Source organism: Macaca fascicularis, chromosome 7 (assembly GCF_037993035.2).
Source record: "Macaca fascicularis isolate 582-1 chromosome 7, T2T-MFA8v1.1".
In the NCBI taxonomy this organism is placed as follows: Eukaryota; Metazoa; Chordata; class Mammalia; order Primates; family Cercopithecidae; genus Macaca; species Macaca fascicularis.
In genome coordinates, this window is record NC_088381.1 from 4,267,815 (window position 1) to 4,287,756 (window position 19,942).

The window sequence follows — 19,942 nt, forward strand, 5'->3', positions numbered from 1 at the left end:
GGTTTGTTCCTCTCTGCCCTGAAAGGAGCATTTCCTTAACGCTTTGTTCAGTGAGCCATGTCTGCCCAGAGGTATATAACCCAGGGTGGGCTCCTTTTGGGTTTCCTCAGCCGTGGTGGAAGGGGGACATGTGCAATTGAGACTTCATCTGCCCGGGGAACCCTTCTTGAGCCTTTGGGGATGGAGCCTAGGCTTCTTTTGAAAGAAGACTTTCTCCCTATCTGTAAGTAGTAAATCTGCATCCTATAACTTATAGCCTGAGAATGTGCTCTGGCTCACTGCTCTCAGGCAGTTGCGGAACTGCAGTGGAGGATACAGTGGGTGGAAGTGTTTGGACTCCTCTTCCTGATGGCTGGTATAGTGATGATCTTTGCTGTCCTCTCTGTGGTGGACTCCTCCCTTGGGATTGGTAATTGGTGAACCTGCTTCAAAAATTGGTGAAGTGAGTAAGGTCCAGTCAGAGAAACAAGGCTTTCTGGCAAAGTGGGAGGGGCAATACCAACCACTACTCAGCCCAAGACAGAGACATCAGCCCAGGAGCACAGGGGCTGGACATGCACCTGGATGAGTTGTGGATAAAGACGGGTGATAAATGGAACATATGTCACTCTCCTCCCCACAGATGTAGATGAGCTGGCTGCATGGACTGAGGCAGAGAGAAAGGAATGTGGAACAGAAGACCATAGTTTAAGATCCCCTAGGCGCTGGGCACTTATGTGGTCCCACATTGTCAGAGCCCAAGAGCTTGGATGGTGAGTATTCAGACAGACCCTGAGGCACCCGAGAAAGAACCAGAGAGAGGTCCTTGTATGGTCCCTGAGGCATGAGAGGAACTAACATGTAAAATGTCACCCCAGAAGATGGGAAGAGTCAGGCTCTAATGGGTAAAGAGGAAGACCAGGGAAATCTTATGCAGTGTGGCTGTTACGAGTGTTTGATAAAGGAACATTGCCACCTAAGTGTCTTGGCCTGATTGACACAGTTAAGAATGGGGCCAAGGCCTCTAGTGCCCACTGTAGCCCTCTGGCCTTATATCCTTGTTATGATAAGAGGAGAAAACAGAGGACTTCAGATTTTTCTCAGGCTCTTGGATACTGGAGCCCACATGACAATGTTTCTGGGTCCTTTTAGGAGAATAATTAAACGGATGACATTGGGAGGTTTGGGAACAAACTGGTGGCCCTTGATGCTTATCTGCACACAATGCTTATGTACTTGTGGGTAGGGCCTTGTGAGCAATTTTTTATGCAGGTAGCTGTGTTTCCTGCCTTGAGTGCATTATAGGCATTGATGCCCTGGAAGATCATGCCCCCTCATAGTTAAGAACTAAGACACAACAGTGGGCCATATCCACTCCTGTCTGTTACCTAAGCTACCCAGGCCCCACTGGGTTATTTAAAAAGTGGTACTGCATACTAAATGGAAAAATGACATTATTTTATCAATTCTGGATTTACCTGTTACAGATAAAAATGTGACAACCAGCTGGGCGTGGTGGCTCACGCCTGTAATCCCAGCACTTTGGGAGACTGAGGTGGGTAGATCACGAGGTCAGGAGTTCAAGCTCAGCCTGGCCAACATGGCGAATCCCTGTCTCTACTAAAAATATAAAAATTAGCAGGGCGCAGTGGTGGGCACCTGTAATCCCAGCTACTCAGGAGGCTGAGGCAGGAGAAGTGCTTGAACCTGGGAGGCAGAGGTTAGAGTGAGCCAAGATCGCACCACTGCACTCTGCCTGGGTGACAGAGCAAGACTCCATCTCGAGAAAAAGAAAAAAGTGACGACCCACCTGTCACAACGTAACAGCCCGGTTTAGCTGGTCAAAAAGGTCATGGGCACAATGAATGCCAAAGCTACTTGAGCAAGAAGCCAAAACGGTATCCCAGATACAGGCAATCCCCTGGCTGCACTCACTGGTATAAAGGAGGCCTGGCAGCTGGTTAGGTCTCTTTGGGTACTAGAGACAACATGCATCCCACATGGGGGTTCTTCTGGCACCCACAGTCAAGGAAACCAATAAAGCCACACACTTTGAATGGAACCCTTTACAGCAGCAGGTTTTCAACAATTTATGTCTCAGGCACTGCCTTTTAAACCTTAAATCTGCTAGCCTGATGAAATCACAGTTGTGTGCGACCTGACGCACAGTGATAGATGTCTCTGGCAACAGAAAACCGACACTGGGGTGTACCAGCCTCTGAGATCTTGGACACATAAGTTGCCTCAGGCAGCCGCCAAATATCCCTCTTTCAAATGGCAATCCTTACTTGATATTGGGCACTGTTTTGGACTGGGCACCTCATGGCCAGAATGCCAGATGGAACTCTGCAACCTGAACTGCTGTTTCTCTCTGGATGACTCACAAGCCTAACCAATAAAATTAGACAGGCTCGATAGACTTCAATTATCAAATAGAAGTGGTGCATTCAAGTTCAGGCCCAGCTAGGACCACATGTGACCAGCAGGCTCCATGAACAAATGGCTAGCTAATTAGAAGACACCAAGAGACCCATTGGGTGTGCTTTGGCTCCTCCCATGGCTGCCCGGAGCCTGAGGCTCTGAGACAAGCCTGCTGATGGTGTGGCATGGTTTACTGATGGCTCAGGGAAACAACGGAGCAGATGGGGTCTGTTAGGCTGTGGTTATCATCATCATTTCACAGAACAAACATCGACGATTTGCCCAGTGGACCAAACAACACGCACTGGTGATGGCCATGCAGGCCACCCCTACCACCAGGTCTTCCTGCATTTCACCAGTGTGTGGGCCTTTGCTAACAGCCTACTTACCTCGTCAGGAGAATGGCAATTGAGTGACTAGAACATTGAAAGAGCCGCTGTGTGGGGACAAAGACTATCAAAACAGCTTGCTACTTGAAAGGACAGAAAATACGCACTCTTGTGGATGCTGATACTACCAGTGCTGTTGTTGAGGAGAACTTATGTCACGATTTTGAATATCCCACAGAACCTCAGTCTCACCAAGAAGCATCCTTCATTACATGACCATAAGAACAATGGCCATGCTCTCATGGAATGCAATAGGCTTTTTATGCACCCTGCCATCTGCAGGCCAATGGAACTGCTGAACAATGGAACAGTCAACTTGCAAAGCAACTGAAGATAGGACATGAAGAAGGCCTGCTCATGAGTGTTACTTCTATCTACAGTATGAACACTGAACTCCACACTCCAGCGCATGGGAAACGGGGCACTGCAGCACATGTTGGGAAACACTGAGCTTGATGTGGGTGGAGGTGGACCAGGCAGCTGGCTAATTAGGCTGTTCCTGTGAAATTCCAACCTCAATGTTCCCTGCCATTCTTTTTCCTTTTCTCTTCAAAGTGCATGTTCTTGGGGGTGGTTTGCCACCATATGGTTCAGGCCACCATAAAACCCCAGAAAGGGCCCCCTAACTCTAATTTTATGGCAGTGTTTCCCAAGGTGCCCCCCCATTTCTATGGGATCTCACAGTGTTGGGGGGACAGGATCAGGGAGCCCCAGGGTGCTAGGAACCCTCTCGTGGTACTGGAAACATCTGATACTTCCAGTGGGGTGGGTTATGTTACCGGGCACATCAAGTTTGTATAGGACATGACCTCCCTTGCTGGACTGGATGACTGAAATCAACATGTTTAGGTCTATAAGAAGTGCTTTGGGTGCCAGCAGAAGTAGTAACCTTAACACAGGGACAGACAAACCGGCTACACCAGCTCAGCCCAATCCTTATCTGATAGATACGGAAGATCTGAGACCCAGGGAGTGGCAGGTCTCACCCAGGGAAACAATCTCATAATCCATTCTTTCTACAGGGTCATGGCAGCAGAGGCCAGGAAGCCTTAAAGCCTTTGTTAGGATTTCCCAAGCTGTCGCCACTATGGGAAACCTTGTTTACGGTGGTAATTTCATGACAGTATGTATTGTTGAAACTCTATAAACTATGTACTGGAAAAGGATGGATATCACCTCAAGAAACCCAATTTTAAAAATTAAAGAGTTGGGGCCGGGCGCAGTGGCTCACGCCTGTAATCCCATCACTTTGGGAGGTTGAGGAGGGTGGATCATGAGGTCAGGAGAGATTGAGACCATTCTGGCTAACATGGTGAAACCCCGTCTCTACTGAAAATACACAAAAATTAGCTGGGCGTGGTGGCGGGCGCCTGTAGTCCCAGCTACTCGGGAGGCTGAGGCAGGAGAATGGCCTGAATCCGGGAGGTGGAGCTTGCAGTGAATTGAGATCGCACCACTGCACTCCAGCCTGGGCGGCAGAGTGAGACTCAGTCTCAAAACAAACAAACAAACAAAAAATCAGTAGCTCCCAAGTTATATGATTAGTGTTTTTCCACAGGAGTTTTCCATTTACTCGTTCTGCATAAATATAAAATGGTTAAAGAGTCCCGCCTACAGGTAGGTTCAGACTTATCGTTTGCCCAGACTCCCACTCACAGCTGTACAAGGAGTTCATTCTTTTCACCAGAGTTACCTTTGGAAATCTTTACCTCTCGGTAGTCCTTTGCTTCCTTCTGCAGCTTGAAATCTCTATTCATGCTTGTTGTGGCTAACAGTTATACATTGAAGCTACTGGGGTACAGGAAATACTTCCCCAATATATGGCACCCTGGCACACTGAGGATTTTAAGCTGGAGGAGACAGAAAACTCCAGAGGGAGAAAGGTTTGAATGACCTGCTCCCACCTCTTCTCTCCTGAAGACCCTCATGTGACAGGTATTCTGCCCTATGCCCAAAGGGAAGGAAGGTCAAACCTGGAGGCCAAGAAGAACCTGAACAGTCAGACCTTGGTAAGTTCCTCCCAGTTTATTTCCATTAGATCATACCCTTTTGTCCTTCAATCATACTTCTGCATGACTGTCCATAAAAATGCAGTTCTCCCTAGATGTTAAGAGTTTTCATTTCCAGTCTCCTGTGTCACATAAAACTTACATTAAATGCATTTGTGGCTGGGTATGGTGGCTCATGCCTGTAATCCCAGCACTCTGGGAGGCTGAGGAGGGCGGATCACCTGCGGTCAGGAGTTTGAGACCAGCCTGGCCAACATGGCAAAACCCCATCTCTACTAAAAATACACAAATTAGCTGGGCGTGGTGGTGGGTGCCTATAGTCCCAGCTACTCGGGAGACTGAGGCAGCAGAATCACTTGAACCCGGGACGCAGAGGTTGTGGTTAGCAGAGATTCCACCACTGCACTCCAGCCTGGGCAACACAGCAAGACTCCGTCTCAAAAAAAAAAATGCATCTGTATACTGTTCTTTTGTTAATCTGGATTTTGTTATGGGGACTCAGCCATGAACCTTGCAACAGATGGAGGAAAGGTATTATTTTTCTCCCCTGCAAAGCCCTAACCCACAGTGTCTCAGAACATGACTGTTTGGACATAGGGCCTTCAAGGAGGTGATTAAGGTAAATGAGGTCATTAGGGTGGGCCAAATCCAGTCTGCCTGGTGTCCCTATAAGAATAGAATGCTTGGATGAGAGAACCGGGGATGTGGGAGCACAGGGGAAGGAGCAGGTGAGAGCACAGAGAGAAGGTGGCCATCTGCCAGCCGTGTAGAGAGGTCACAAAGAATACAACCCTGCTAAACATTCCCTTGAAGTTACAGCCTCCAGAATGTCAACTTCTGTTGCTTAAGCCACCCAGTCTCTGGTACTTTGTTATGGTAGCTGTAGCATATTTTTTGTTTGTTTGTGTGTTTGTTTTGAGACGGAGTCTCACTCTATTGCCCAGGCTGGCGTGCAGTGGCGTGGTCTTGGCTCACTGCAAGCTCCACCTCCCAGGTTCACACCATTCTCCTGTCTCAGCTTCCTGAGTAGCTGGGACTACAGGCACCCGCCACCATGCCTGGCTAATTTTTTTTTTTTGTGTGTGTATTTAGTAGAGACGGGTTTTCACCATGTTAGCCAGGATGGTCTCGATCTCCTGACCTCATGATCCACCTGCCTCAGCCTCCCAGAGTGCTGGGATTACAGGCGTGAGCCACCGCGCCTGGCCTGGTAGCTGTAGCGTATTAAGACGATGCTCTAGAAATCAACACACTCATCATCTTACTTCAGAAACTGATCCCTTTGGGAGGCTGAAGAGGGAAGATTGCTTGAGCCCAGGAGTTCGAGACCAGCCTGGGCAACAAAGCAAGACCCTGTCTCTATTAAAAAAAAAAATTAAAAAAAAAAGATAAAAGAAATTGACTTCCTGACCACTCCGGTTGTTCTTAAATATACTTTCTCTCTGGATTAGTAACATACTCTGCGCTTAGGTTCTGGAACTTTCTTCCTCACAGTACGTTTAAAAAATTGTACATTTCAGTCAGTGGTTCTGTTCTCATTTCATAGTCTTCATTTTAAATGACCCAATAATTACCAAACAAACAGAAAGAATGTATGCCTTCATTATAGGGATGAGAGGGAGAAACAGAATAGACAACTCGGATGGGGGAATGATCTGAATAGTATTCCTAAACACATCAGGATGCTCCTCCTATGGAAGCAGGTTCCAGTGAATGGCAATGCTGCCACAGGCAGGCCAGAAACAACAGTAAGGTGGGAAAACTCATAAGTAAGTAAAACATCTAAAATGATAAGCTGTGATTTGCTTCTACAAAATTGAGGTAATATTAAATTCTTAGGCATTTGATTAAAGTTTGGAAAATTTGAGGTAATTGAGGTAATTTTAAATTCTTAAGCATTTGATTAAAGTTTGGACAAAATTGGACAAAATGTGACAATGCACATTTACTAGAGTTAGTAAATGATATTTTGGAGCCCCTAAAGTAATGTAGTCACATATAAGAAGAAAAACAGCATACCTATATATGTTACTTGTAAATTTTTAGAAAATTGAAACAAAATTTTATTTGATGCTTTGAATACAAATAACTTATTTCATATATATCTATATATTTTATATGCTATATATATGCTCTATTATATATATTTATACGTATATGCTATATATTATATATATATATATATATTTAGAGACAAGGTCTCACTCTGTAGCCAGATTGGAGTGTGGTGACCTGATCATGATCACAGCTCTCTGTAACCTCAAGTGATCCTCCCATCTCAGGCTGCAGAGTGGCTAGGACAAAGATGCTCACTACCATGCCCAGCTAATTTTTTACACTTTTTATAGACGGGCTCTCGCTATGTTGCTCAGACTGGCAAATGACTTATTTTCACACTGTGCATCTGGTAATCCAGATGAAGTTGAAAATTGAGTCAATAAGGATTGATTTTCTGTCTGAGCTGTAAGCTCCACTCTTCATACACAAATCAGTTTATTTTGTTGGGGCTCAGATACACCAAAGACTGGTGCTTTGTCATGCTGAGAAGTCTTAGAATTTGCCTCAGAATGAAGGTCCCTCTAATTTTGTCTCCCACCCCCAAGCCTAGGAAGAGCCTCTTTCTGAAATTTCCTCATCTGACCAAACTTCTGCACAGCAAAAGAAACTACCATCAGAGTGAACAGGCAACCTACAGAATGGGAGAAAATTTTTGCAATCTACTCATCTGACAGAGGGCTAATATCCAGAACCTACAAAGAACTCAAACAAATTTACAAGAAAAAAACAAACAACCCCATCAAAAAGTGGGCAAAGGATATGAACAGACATTTCTCAAAAGAAGACATTCATACAGCCAACAGACACATGAAAAAATGCTCATCATCACTGGCCATCAGAGAAATGCAAATCAAAACCACAATGAGATACCATCTCACACTAGTTTGAATGGCAATCATTAAAAAGTCAGGAAACAACAGGTGCTGGAGAGGATGTGGAGAAATAGGAACACTTTTACACTGTTGGTGGGATTGTAAACTAGTTCAACCATTATGGAAAACAGTATGGTGACTCCTCAAGGATCTAGAACTAGAAGTACCATATGACCCAGTCATCCCATTACTGGGTATATACCCAAAGGATTATAAATCATGCTGCTATAAAGACACATGCACACGTATGTTTATTGCGGCACTATTCACAATAGCAAAGACTTGGAATCAACCCAAATGTCCACCAGTGACAGACTGGATTAAGAAAATGTGGCACATATACACCATGGAATGCTATGCAGCCATAAAAAAGGATGAGTTTGTGTCGTTTGTAGGGACATGGATGCAGCTGGAAACCATCATTGTCAGCAAACTATCGCAAGAACAGAAAACTAAACACCGCCAAGTTCTCACTCATAGGTGGGAACTGAACAATGAGATCACTTGGACTCGGGAAGGGGAACATCACACACCGGGGCCTATCACGGGGAGGGGGGAGCGGGGAGGGATTGCATTGGGAGTTATACCTGATGTAAATGACGAGTTGATGGGTGCTGACGAGTTGATGGGTGCAGCACAGCAACATGGCACAAGTATACATATGTAACAAACCTGCACGTTATGCACATGTACCCTAGAACTTAAAGTATAATAATAATTTAAAAAAAAAAAAAAGAAAAAGAAATACAATGGGCCGGGCATTTACAGGCAGGGCACGGTGGCTCATGCCTGTAATCCCAGCACTTTGGGAGGCCAAGGCGAGTGAATCACGAGGTCAGGAGTTGGAGACCAGTCTGACCAACATGGTGAAACCCCCGTCTCTACTAAAAATACAAAAATTAGCCGGGCGTGATGGCAGGTGCCTGTAATCCCAGCTACTCAGGAGACTGAGTCAAGAGGATCGGTTGAATCTGGTAGGTGGAGGTTGCAGTGAACCGACATCGCGCCGCTTCACTCCAGCCTGGGTGACAGAGTGAGACTCCATCAAAAAAAAAAAAAAATACAATTAAATAAATAAATAAATAAATAAATAAATAAATAAATAAATGCAATGCTCTTGAACACCCTCCCCAGGGATCTCATCGATCTCATCAAGTAACCAGGAAAGATCAAGAGGCTGGAAGTCCTCACCAGCCCAGACAAACTTACCATCTATTCTTTTGAGGTCAGCTCCAAGAGATTATCTGGAGGACGTAATTTGCATTAAACAATAACCTGTCTTCCTGTGTAGCTCTGCACCTCACCTTCCCCTAACGTCTGCTTCCTGCCTCCTGGGTCTGTTCATTCTCCTTGACGGTCTATTGCCTCTTAAAATAAAAGTCTACGTTCCACATCTCCTCCTTCCTCTATGCAAGCAGATATATAAACTTGTGTACCTCATTGGGTCATCATTCTTTTGTGGTTCCCTCCCTATGTGATTTAAAATAAAATTTTACATACCTTTCCTTCTATTAATCTTCCTTTTGCCAGTTGATTTTTCACTGAACCTTCAGAGGACAAAGGGGAACTTTTTTCTTTGCCCTTACAGTTTAATCCGTGCATTAGTTCAACACCTACGTATTCTCACCAGTGAGGTCGGACGAATTATCCTCGCCTCTGAAAACACAGAATTGAAGAATTTTCTGTCTCCAAAGGGCTTAGATTTTAATACTAGTAATCCAAGTGCTATAAGTAAAAACCAGGTAAACATTCTGTTCACATCCTAATCAAGTATCTACTGTCAGCAGGAGGCATGGACACAAGCTCTCAATAAGCTGCTCTGTGACCACCTAACACCACAGCAAAGCCTGGAACCAAGCTCCAGGCATCATTCTCATCATTTCTACTCTGTTTTCATCATCTTTTGAGTTGCTACGTTCGTTATCTGTACAGCTGCAGCAAGTCTGCGTATATTTTTCATCTAACTGCCAGCTTTCTCCACCAAGTTGAACTGACCTTGGACTCTTAGTCCAAGATGGCATGGACCCAAAGAGCGGCCGGTAGCAAGGCTTATTGTGAAGAGCAAAAGGACAAAGCTTCCACGCCCTGTGAAGGGACCCCAATGGGTTGCGACTGCTGTCTGCATGGCCAGCTTTTGTTTCCTTTTGTCCCCACCCATGTTCCATTTCTGTCCTATCAGAGCATCCTTTTTTTCAATCCTCCCCTCCAATGGCTACTTTTAGAATCCTGCTGATTGGTGCATTTTACAGAATGCTGATTGGTGCATTTTACAGAGCGCTGATTGGTGCATTTTACAGAGCACTGATTGGTGCGTTTTACAGAGCACTGATTAGTGTGTTTTACAATCCTCTTGTAAGACAGGAAAGTTCCCCAAGTCCCCACTTGACCCAGGAAGTCCAGCTGGCCTCGCCTCTCACAACCATGTCAGTAATCACTTTGAGTAGCAATGGTTGAAATGCACCAATTAAAGACACATTGTCAGAGTAGATCTAAAAAAAGACCCAATTATATCTTGTATATTGGAAATCTCTGTAAATATGAAGACATACATAGACAATTGCAAATTAAAATCAATGAGATATCATCTCACACTTGTTAGAATGGCTATTTTAAAAGACAAAAGTTAGTAAGTGTTGATGGGGAGAAAAGGGAACACTTGCATACTGTTGGTAGGAATGTAAATTAGTACAATATAGTAACTATGAAAAAAAGTGTGAAGGATCCTAAAAAATAACAATTGGATTACCCTTTGATCCAGCAGTCTCATTACTGGGTATATATCCAAGGGTAATAAAATCTGCCTCGGGAGATTTCATGACTATCCAGTGTGTTGGATAGGTATCTGCACTCCCACATTCATTCCAGAATTAGTCACAATAGCCAAGTGTGGGATCCACCTAAGTGCCCATCAATAGATGAATGGATAAAAAGAATGTAGTGTATATGCAAAACAGGATATTATCAGCCTTAAAAAGGGAGAAATGCTGTCACTGGAGGCAGCATGAAATTTGCATGGCAATATATTCAGTGAAATAAGCCAGGAAGAGAAAGACAAATACCACATGAACCTATGCGTAAGTGGAATCTAAAAAAGCTTATTTATATAAAGACAAAGTAGAACAGTGGGCACTAGGGCCTAAGGGTGGTTGGGGATGAGGCTGGGTAGATGATTGTGAATGGGTACAAAATTTCAGTTAGATGGGAGGAAAAAGACCAAGAGATGTATCGTACAACATGGTAAGTATAGTTAACAATAAATTGCATTATGAAAAATGAAGAAAGAGTGGATGTAAAGTGTTCTTGCCACAAAAAATAACTGTGTGAGGTAACACATATGTTCTTAGCAAGAATTTATCACTTCACTATATATTATTCTTTAAACATCATGTTTGAAGGTGATGTGAAGATTTTACATAGTAAATACCCCAAATTTTATTTGTCAATTCATAAAAGACATATAAAAGTAAATGAATGAAAGGAAATGTACCTTGCTAACAGTACCCAGAAGAAAGCAGGCATAGCTTTATTAGCTTCAGAAAGAATGTAATGTAAATAAAGGAAAATTGTCAGGGATAAAGACCTTATGTGATAATAAAGGGATCAATTTTCCAAGAAAATATAATGGTCCTTAATATGTATGCATGTAACAACAGAGCAAGAGAGCATCAATCTACGTGAGGCAGAAACTGTTTAAACACAAGAAGAAATAGATGAGTCCACTATTATAGTTGGAGACTTTCAACACTCCTCTGTCAGAAATAGACAGGTCCACCAAGAAGAAAAAATCAGTAAAGACATAGTTGAACTCAACAATATCATCAATCAATTGGATAAAATTGACATCTACAGACTTCTTTATCCAACAATGGGCAGAACACACATTGAACTCAAATCCACAAAGACCACTCGTCAAGATGCACCACATCATCCTCAATAAAACACAGCTGAAACCATTTAAAAGAATCAAAATTATACAATGTATGCACTCAAACCACAACAGAATTAAGCTAGAAATCAATTTTTAAAAACTAGTGAATTGCAAAATACATGGAGAGTAAATAATTCATTTCCAAATAACACATGGGTCAAAGAAATCTCACGAGAAAAATTTTAAAAAATGTTGTACTAAATTTAAAGGAAAACACACCTTATCAAAATTTACTGGCTACAACAAGGAAGCTTAGAGGAAAATTACAGCATTGAGTGTGTAGATATTACAAAAGTTGAAATCTAAAATTCAAACATCTAAATTTATACTGTAAAAGGAAGCAGAGAAATTAAATCCAAAGTAAGTGGGAGAAAATATATAATATTGGAAACATGGCAAAAACAAAGTAAAAGATAAAGCACCTGGAATTTTCAAGTGAATATTGATAGTTTCATATTTTCCAGGACATACGAGTCCAAAGTTAAGTAGGATAATGTAACAGTCCCAACAGGACCCTCGCTTAAGAACATGGAGAGGAGACTCCCAATGAATTCAGGGACACAAATCTTCAGAAATGATCAACCAAAGGCATGCAAAGCAAGGCAATTTCATTTGGCTATTAAGTCAGGAAATGCATTAACTATGAATAATCCACCAAAAATAAACGTTAAGTATTGCTAGGTATACAAGGCATGGTTACATGTGGTAGAAAGAATAAAGTCAAGATAACATGCTATGGTCTGAGAAACATGAGAAAATTGTGAGGTTTGTATGTGAACATCAACATGTAAGGGGTCATGCATATACATTGACAAACATGTGTATGCCCTCAGAGAATAATTGCATAAAGACCCACTGCTACCACCTCTGGAGTCCCCTGCCCACCTTGCCCATGTAGCTTACCTGGGGTCCCTTCTCTGTGCAGCTGCAAACCCACTTCATTTGCAGTTTGCTGTTAGGATGCTCTCACCCTGTGGTGTATTTTCATCAGGTGGTGGTGAGCGGGCCACTGTGAATTTTCAGATCCACGGATCCCACTTACATCTGCAAAAGGACAGATGGGAAAGACAGCTCTGTGCCCCGTTTCACTCTGTTTGTCCTCAGCACCAATCCCTCCTGGCAATGCAAATGGTCCTGCACAGTGGACTGCGGCCACCCTCACCTGTTCTGACTGGTTCCTGAATCAAAAGACCTCATGGATCGGGGATAACATTTCATAAAAGAACTGAGGCATTCAAATCCCTCCCCACAGAATGCAGTCCTCAGAGAGGGGCCCCTGCATCACTTTCTGAGCTGCCTGGTACCCTCACCCCCATGCCCAGTCCCTCCATAGTCTGCCCTTCCAGCTCCTGCCTCATCATGTATTATCCCAGTGGTCCTTCCAACCCACCACCCTCCTCTCATGCCCTGGCCTGTGCCACGGACACACTGTTTCCTCTTCCTTTTCCCTGCCCTGTTTGCTGGACTCACTGGTTCTCACTCTCCAGCATCTCCTCCAATGCTCCTCCTCCTTGAGGCCTCCCTTGCCTATCCCAGTCCAGGCCTGAAACTTGTCCCCTGAGTTCCCAAGGGCAGCTCTTCCACTTGCAGTTTAGTTTCTGTTGAGTTTTCTGAATCCCCACTGGCCTTTAACATCTGAGAATTTGGAAACTTTGTCTGTGTTGCTTCCCTGTGAGCCCCACACATATAGTGAACAAAGAGCAACACAGAATATCCTCCTTTATATTGAATTTCACAAAGAAATTAATGAATCTCTCAAACCTCTCACCTATATTCTTGTCTTCTTCCCAAGAAACTAAAAACTTTCTTTTAATCTGAAGAGAGTATGCGCTTGAAGATGAACATGTTTTTTTTTCCCCTTTTCATCTCAGGACAAGATGTGACTCCCCTCAGCCTCTTCTCCAGCCTCCCCGTCCTTAGTCCACGGCTTAGCCCCTCTCCCGGGCCACGCTGCTCTATCCTCATCTGCAGCTGTTTTTTCTATCCGGACAGTTTTGCCCTTTTAAACCAACTATTTTTTTCTTGATTTCCAAGATTCAGCTACATTAGTATGGCTCCCTTGCTAAATATTTTCAAACACTTACATAGTTATTTACTTTTCTAGAGATGGAGCCTAGCTATATTTCTCAGGCTGCAGCGCAATGGGTATTCATAGTTGTGGTCACAGAGCATAGCAGCCTCCAATTCCTGGGCCCAAGAAATCAAATGCTTATTACTTACTATCTTTCTAAATTTTTTTTTTTTTTTTTTTTTTTTTTTTTTTTTGAGACGGAGTCTCGCTCTGTCACCCAGGCTGGAGTGCAGTGGCCGGATCTCAGCTCACTGCAAGTTCCGCCTCCTGGGTTTCCATCATTCTCCTGCCTCAGCCTCCCGAGTAGCTGGGACTACAGAAGCCCGCCACCTTGCCCGGCTAGTTTTTTGTATTTTTTAGTAGAGACGGGGTTTCACCGTGTTAGCCAGGATGGTCTCGATCTCCTCGTGACCTCGTGACCCGCCCATCTCGGCCTCCCAAAGTGCTGGGATTACAGGCTTGAGCCACCGCGTCCGGCCTCTTTCTAAATTTTTAACGTATGTTTATTTTTCAAATTTTATCGCAATAGCTGTTACCCTGGTGGCATCAATGACATGGTGTTATTGAGGGCACATGCATGATCTTGTAGTGAAATCTTCTGTTGTCACCTTCAGGTAAGATCACCTGCACTCAATACTTACAGAATGGATGTCAACAGGAAGGTGCAAATCACACTGACAATCATGCAGCCTCTTTTATTAAGAAATGTTTCATTGCCATTACCCTTTATGCCACAGAGGGTTATGTGAAGACACCCATTTCTCTGGATTAAAATCTTGTTTCGAACTATTATAATCAAAATTTTAAGATTTTTGTAATTTCATTTATGAGTTAATCTCAGTATTGTGTTAATTTTTATGTGAGTAAAACCTGTGATTTTATAATTCTAGAAGGGCTTTTTCCATAAATATAAAATGGGCTGTTATGTGTATAGAGTCATGTACCACATAAGGGCCGTTTTGGTCAACAACAGACCATATACATGTTGCTGGTCCCATAAGATTGCAATGGAGTTGAAATTTTCTCTTATCTTTTGACATTGTAGCAATCATAATGTCATTATTACTTCAAGTTTAAAAAATTAATTAATTTATTAATTTATTTTATTTTATTTTTGAGATGGAGTTTCACTTTGTTGCCCAGGCTGGAGTACAGTGGTGCAATCTCGGCTCACTGCAACTTCTGCCTCCTGGGTTCAAGTGATTCTCCTGCCTCAGCCTCCTGAGTAGCTGAGATTACAGGTGTGCACCATCATGCCCAGCTAATTTTTGTATTTTTAGTAGAAACAGGGTTTCACCATATTGGTTAGGTTGGTCTCAAACTCCTGACCTCATGATCTTCCTGCCTCGACCACTAAAAGTGCTGGGATTATAGATGTGAGCTACTGTGCCTAGCCTACTTCAGGTTTTAAAAATAAATTTAGGATAGCCTAAGCCTACAGTGTTTCTTAAGTCTACAGTAGTGTACAGCAATGTCCTAGACCTTCACCTTCACTCACAACTCACCCACTCACTCGCCTGGAGGAATTTCCAGTCCTGCAAAATCCACTCATGATATCTGCTTTAAACAGCAGTAACAGTTAAAAAAATGTTTTATATCATATTTTTATTATAGTATATGTATATATGTATGTGTGTGTACATGTGTATATATATACACATACCATATATATACATATATAGACATACCATATATATACACATACAGTATTTATATATACACATACATACACATATATATTTGCCATTGTGTTATCATTGCTTAATGTTCAGTAAAGTTTTGTAGCCTGGAAGCAACACGCTTTACCATATAGCCTAGTCATATAGTAGGCATAAACTTAAACTTAGCATCTAAGTTTGTGTAAGTACTCTCTACACTGTTCTTATAATGACAAAATCGTCTAAAAATGCACTTCTTAGACTGTACCTGTCATTAATCAATGCATGACTGTAGTTTAATTGGCAGAGATATTACCTTTCTTTTAGATCCACCTTAAATATTTGATTTGTTGACATGCAGTGGCTGACACCCACTGAGACTCCTCTATACCCATGCATAGACCAGCTCTGACCTTCCCTCTAGTGTTACACACGCCCATTCAATCATAGGTTTTTCTTTATGAGTTTCATTCACATTGTTTCTTTGTATTGCCAACTAGAAGCAAACAACCAGAGGCACAGTAATCGTCAAGTAATTTCAGAAGGTATGAATCCAAATGCTGTAGAAAAACGAACAGGGTTTGTACATGCTTTAACCAACGTAAAAACCAAGAATGGGTAAATTACGTGGAACAATGGTTGGCAAGACACAGTACACCAGGCAATGAGCATAATGATACCTGAGGCATGTGAGGCAGCCATGCAAGCCCACTATTTCCTCATGTTATTGCTTCAAGAGAGTTCTCTGCTGTGGAGTAGCAAGGACTTTTGGAGCGTTCTGTGTTGAGATGAAACTGAGGGTCTGAAAGAACAAGTTTGCCCAATTCCATCAAGACCTCCAAGTACAGTGTTAACAGCGGGAGAAAGTAATCATGACAGCGCCCAGTCAGAAAGGTTTGACTTATGCCAGCCATTTTTCTACAGAGACATGGATCACAGAACTACAGTAGCAGTGCAGGAGAGAAAGGGAAAGATACATGGAGAAGACATTTGAATGAAGTTGGCCTTCAACTCTTTTATCTCATTCATGATGCTAAAAGACACAGCTCTTTACATGACACAGCCATCTTGCAACAATCCCAAGGATAAAGGCAGCCCAATAGAAAGGAAGGAAGTGTGTATAAGTAGGTTGAACCACTCCCCCTTGACCCAAACCTGAATTTCCTATGATTTGTTGGCATATGTGTCCGATAAACCTGTATTGTGCAATAAAGGCACTCCCTGAGGTATGACTTAAGATTTCTCAATTTTATAATTGTGAGAAAGCAATACACATTCAGTAGAAATTGTACTTCGAGTGCCCATACAACCATTCAGTTTTTCATTTTCATTGCAGTATTCAATAAATTACATGAGATATTTAAGACTTTATTATAAAATATGGTTTCTGTTAGATTATTTTGTACAAATGTAGGCAAATATAAGCGTTCTAAGCACTCTTAAGACAGGCTAGACTAAGGTATGATGCACAGTAAGGTAGGCATGTTAACCACATTTTTGACTGGTGATGTTTTCAATTTATGTTGGGTTTATTGGGAAGTAGCCCTAACTTAAGTTGAGGAGCATCTGTAATTTCCATGGAGCTTTTCATTTATCAGAACAGAACAAAACTCTTATCAATGAAGAAGAAACTAGTAAATCTTATCTCCTCTATTTGTTTCCCCAGAAAACTTCTAGTTTCCTTCGGATTTGGGAATCATCTTTCCCTTGTCCTTCATTACATAAATACCATTATCTATCTGGTTTCATTGACTATTAGGTTCTTCTAAATCTGTGGTGAAATTTAAGGTTAATGGCGTGAGGTCATAATACAATAAAAGAATGAAGATGAGGGTTACTTAAAAAAATTAACCAAGATCTGCCCTTAAAATGTTCTGTATAGTGTATTGAAACCCCGAGTGCCTGACCGCAGCACTGCCTGGCACACAAGGCTCTATCAATAATTTGGAATAAAAATATCCATAAACTATCAATGCTCTTGGTCCATTGCTTTTTCACATCTCATGTGTCTTAAATAAGTGCCCTCCAGAATCGCTTTTAGACCATAAAATTGAGGATTTCATTACTTGTATAACAGCCATTTGCTATTGAGTCTCATAGATCCAATCCTGTTGGCATTTGCACAATTCATATAGCAGAACCTAAACAATTCCTAGCCTGCTTTTTGGACCCCTCAGTTGTTTCTTCAAGAGGAAGTCAGTGTTTAACCTAGGGTGAGGAATCCTCTCTTTACTTGCCATCTAGTCACATACAAACGATATATGAGGAGTGTCAAAGGTTCAGCCTAAAACAATGGACATTAATGGAGGAGGTAAAAACTAAAAAGTGGGCAAACTATTGACTGAGTCAATAAAAATGACCATATTAAAATTAAAAAAATAGTTTGTTCACTGATATCGAAGAAATAAAGATTGTAATTCCCTTTCTATAAGACGATACTATTAAAATATATGCTGCTTGAAGATGTATGACATTTCCTGAATGGCATTTTTATTTCAGTGCAAACTAATCACTCACTCATCAAGGAGTAAGAAAATAATACATCTCGATATTATGGATTTTTTGTAGGAAGGCAAGTCAAGCAGCCATTTACAAAACCAAAGTGAAAATACTCGAATATGCAAGCCAATGTCTATAGCTTTTGGGTAAGGAGAAAAACAAACAATATGATGACACTCATTTGCACAGTAGCAAAGTAGCTGTCTCTGCATTCAAAATGGGAGTCTCAGTGTTCTGTCTACACAAATTAATTCCTTGTGCACCTTCCACAATAAGAACCAGCTAAGCCACGTAATTTAAACTATCATAGCTTCTCTAAGCCTACGATTGTAAGTACATTTTGTACTGTGGCTCCCAGGAAAGTCTCTGTCCCTCTCTTTTTCAACAGTCGTATTTCATAGCAAATTTCCGGAAAACACTAAAACAGAGAATATGTAACATCTATCGTTCCTAATAAAAGTGCTATTTTCATTTAATTACTAAAGAAAGATGATTGAAAAGATGAAAACAGTTATGTGAATTTCAAAAAATGATTATGATAAAATTTTAAAATTCAGGAATGAAAGGCATTAATACACAATACAAAATATGAATTGGTTTTAAATGATGTTTATGTGATTAAAAAAAAAAGACAATTGCATGCAAGTTTTAAAGATATCTGCACCCCCACTTTCAAAGAAGCAATACGAAATGTTACCAGGAAGGTGTCATTGATCAGCGAACACAATTATTGCAGAGAAAAGCCTTTCTTATGCAAAAGGACCGCATTCCTCAAATAGCCCCAGAGGGAGGGCAGTGGGCAGCTGACCTTGCCCCCCGCAAACCCCACAGAAGGCTCTGAGCTCAGCTGCAGTGGCTGAGGCCGGCCCTTGGTAGGCGTGGTCTGCAGCAGGAGCACCGCATTCGTGGTCGGCAGCAGGAGGACAACTGCGCTTGCGCAGGAGGCACCCAGGGAATGACTGACAGGTCTCTGCCACCTCTGGCTGTTGCTGGAGGAGTACAAAGTCCCCCAGGTTCCAAAAACCAGGCAAACATAATGAGGAGCCTTGACATCTAATTTATTTCACTGGGACTGTACTAAACAAATAAAGTGGGGCGCAGTGTTCAGGGATTGTCTAAGATTCTTGAGAACATTAGAGACATAAGCAACAACAGCAATGTTCTCAAGTTCTAAATCCTTTTATTTCAAGGTACAGCTGGAAATATTGGTGTAGGAGCAAGGCATCCAGGATTTACTCGCCTCTTTCTTCTTTTTAGAACACCACAATAGATAGGCTAAAGGGCTGTGGATGGAAAATTCTTGGATTAAATGAAGACTCTTAGTAATTAAGACAATGTAATGTTTGCACAGATAGAAAGGTGAACCAATGAAATAAAGGAAAGCTCTAAACAGACAAAATAAGAAAAATGCAAATAAGTAATAAGAGCAATTATTAGTAGAAAGATGGCTTTTACAATCAATGTTCCAGGAAATTGATATTCACTGAAGGAAGTTAAATGTACCTTTAACTTCACATTACACATAAAATTAATTGCAGGTGCATCATAGATCCAAATACAAATACAGTTTAATATAGTATTTACAACCTATGTTAGGAAAATATCTTCATGACTATGGGCTAGCATAAGATTTACTAAATTAGACCTACAATGTAGTCACAATTTAACAGAAAAACATTTTATAACATAGTTTATGGGAGCAAGGACTGTGGAGACAGATTAGAGCATGTTCTATTCCTTTTCTTGCAGGGCTTTAGCTCAAATTCAGAACTTGTACATAGGAGTGGTATTAGAACCTACCTTTTGATATTTTGGGAGGAATGAATGAACTAATGATACATAATGCCTGTAGATAAATATCAGGTCTATAGTAATCACAACATCAGTATGCTAACACTGACAGTGTTTTCTAAGTAATTTAAATGTATTTTTTGTATCAATTGCAAAATACATCATTATTTTACGCCACAGTAAAGGAATAAAATTGACAAGATATGGTACAAATACTTCCTATGCCTTAAAATTTTTACCTCACAATTAATGACAATAACTCTTTTC

At 41.7% G+C, this 19,942-nt stretch overlaps 1 long non-coding RNA gene across 1 annotated transcript; it reads right to left on the reverse strand.

The window, feature by feature from the left end:
- Positions 1-295: 295 nt before the first annotated feature.
- Positions 296-18,769, reverse strand: LOC141407157 (uncharacterized). Its single transcript, XR_012414697.1, has 4 exons — positions 18,582-18,769; positions 12,560-12,700; positions 9,229-9,384; positions 296-422 (listed from the first exon to the last, which is right to left on the reverse strand). It is a non-coding gene; the product is annotated as an uncharacterized lncRNA (long non-coding RNA).
- Between the last annotated feature and the right edge of the window lie 1,173 nt (positions 18,770-19,942).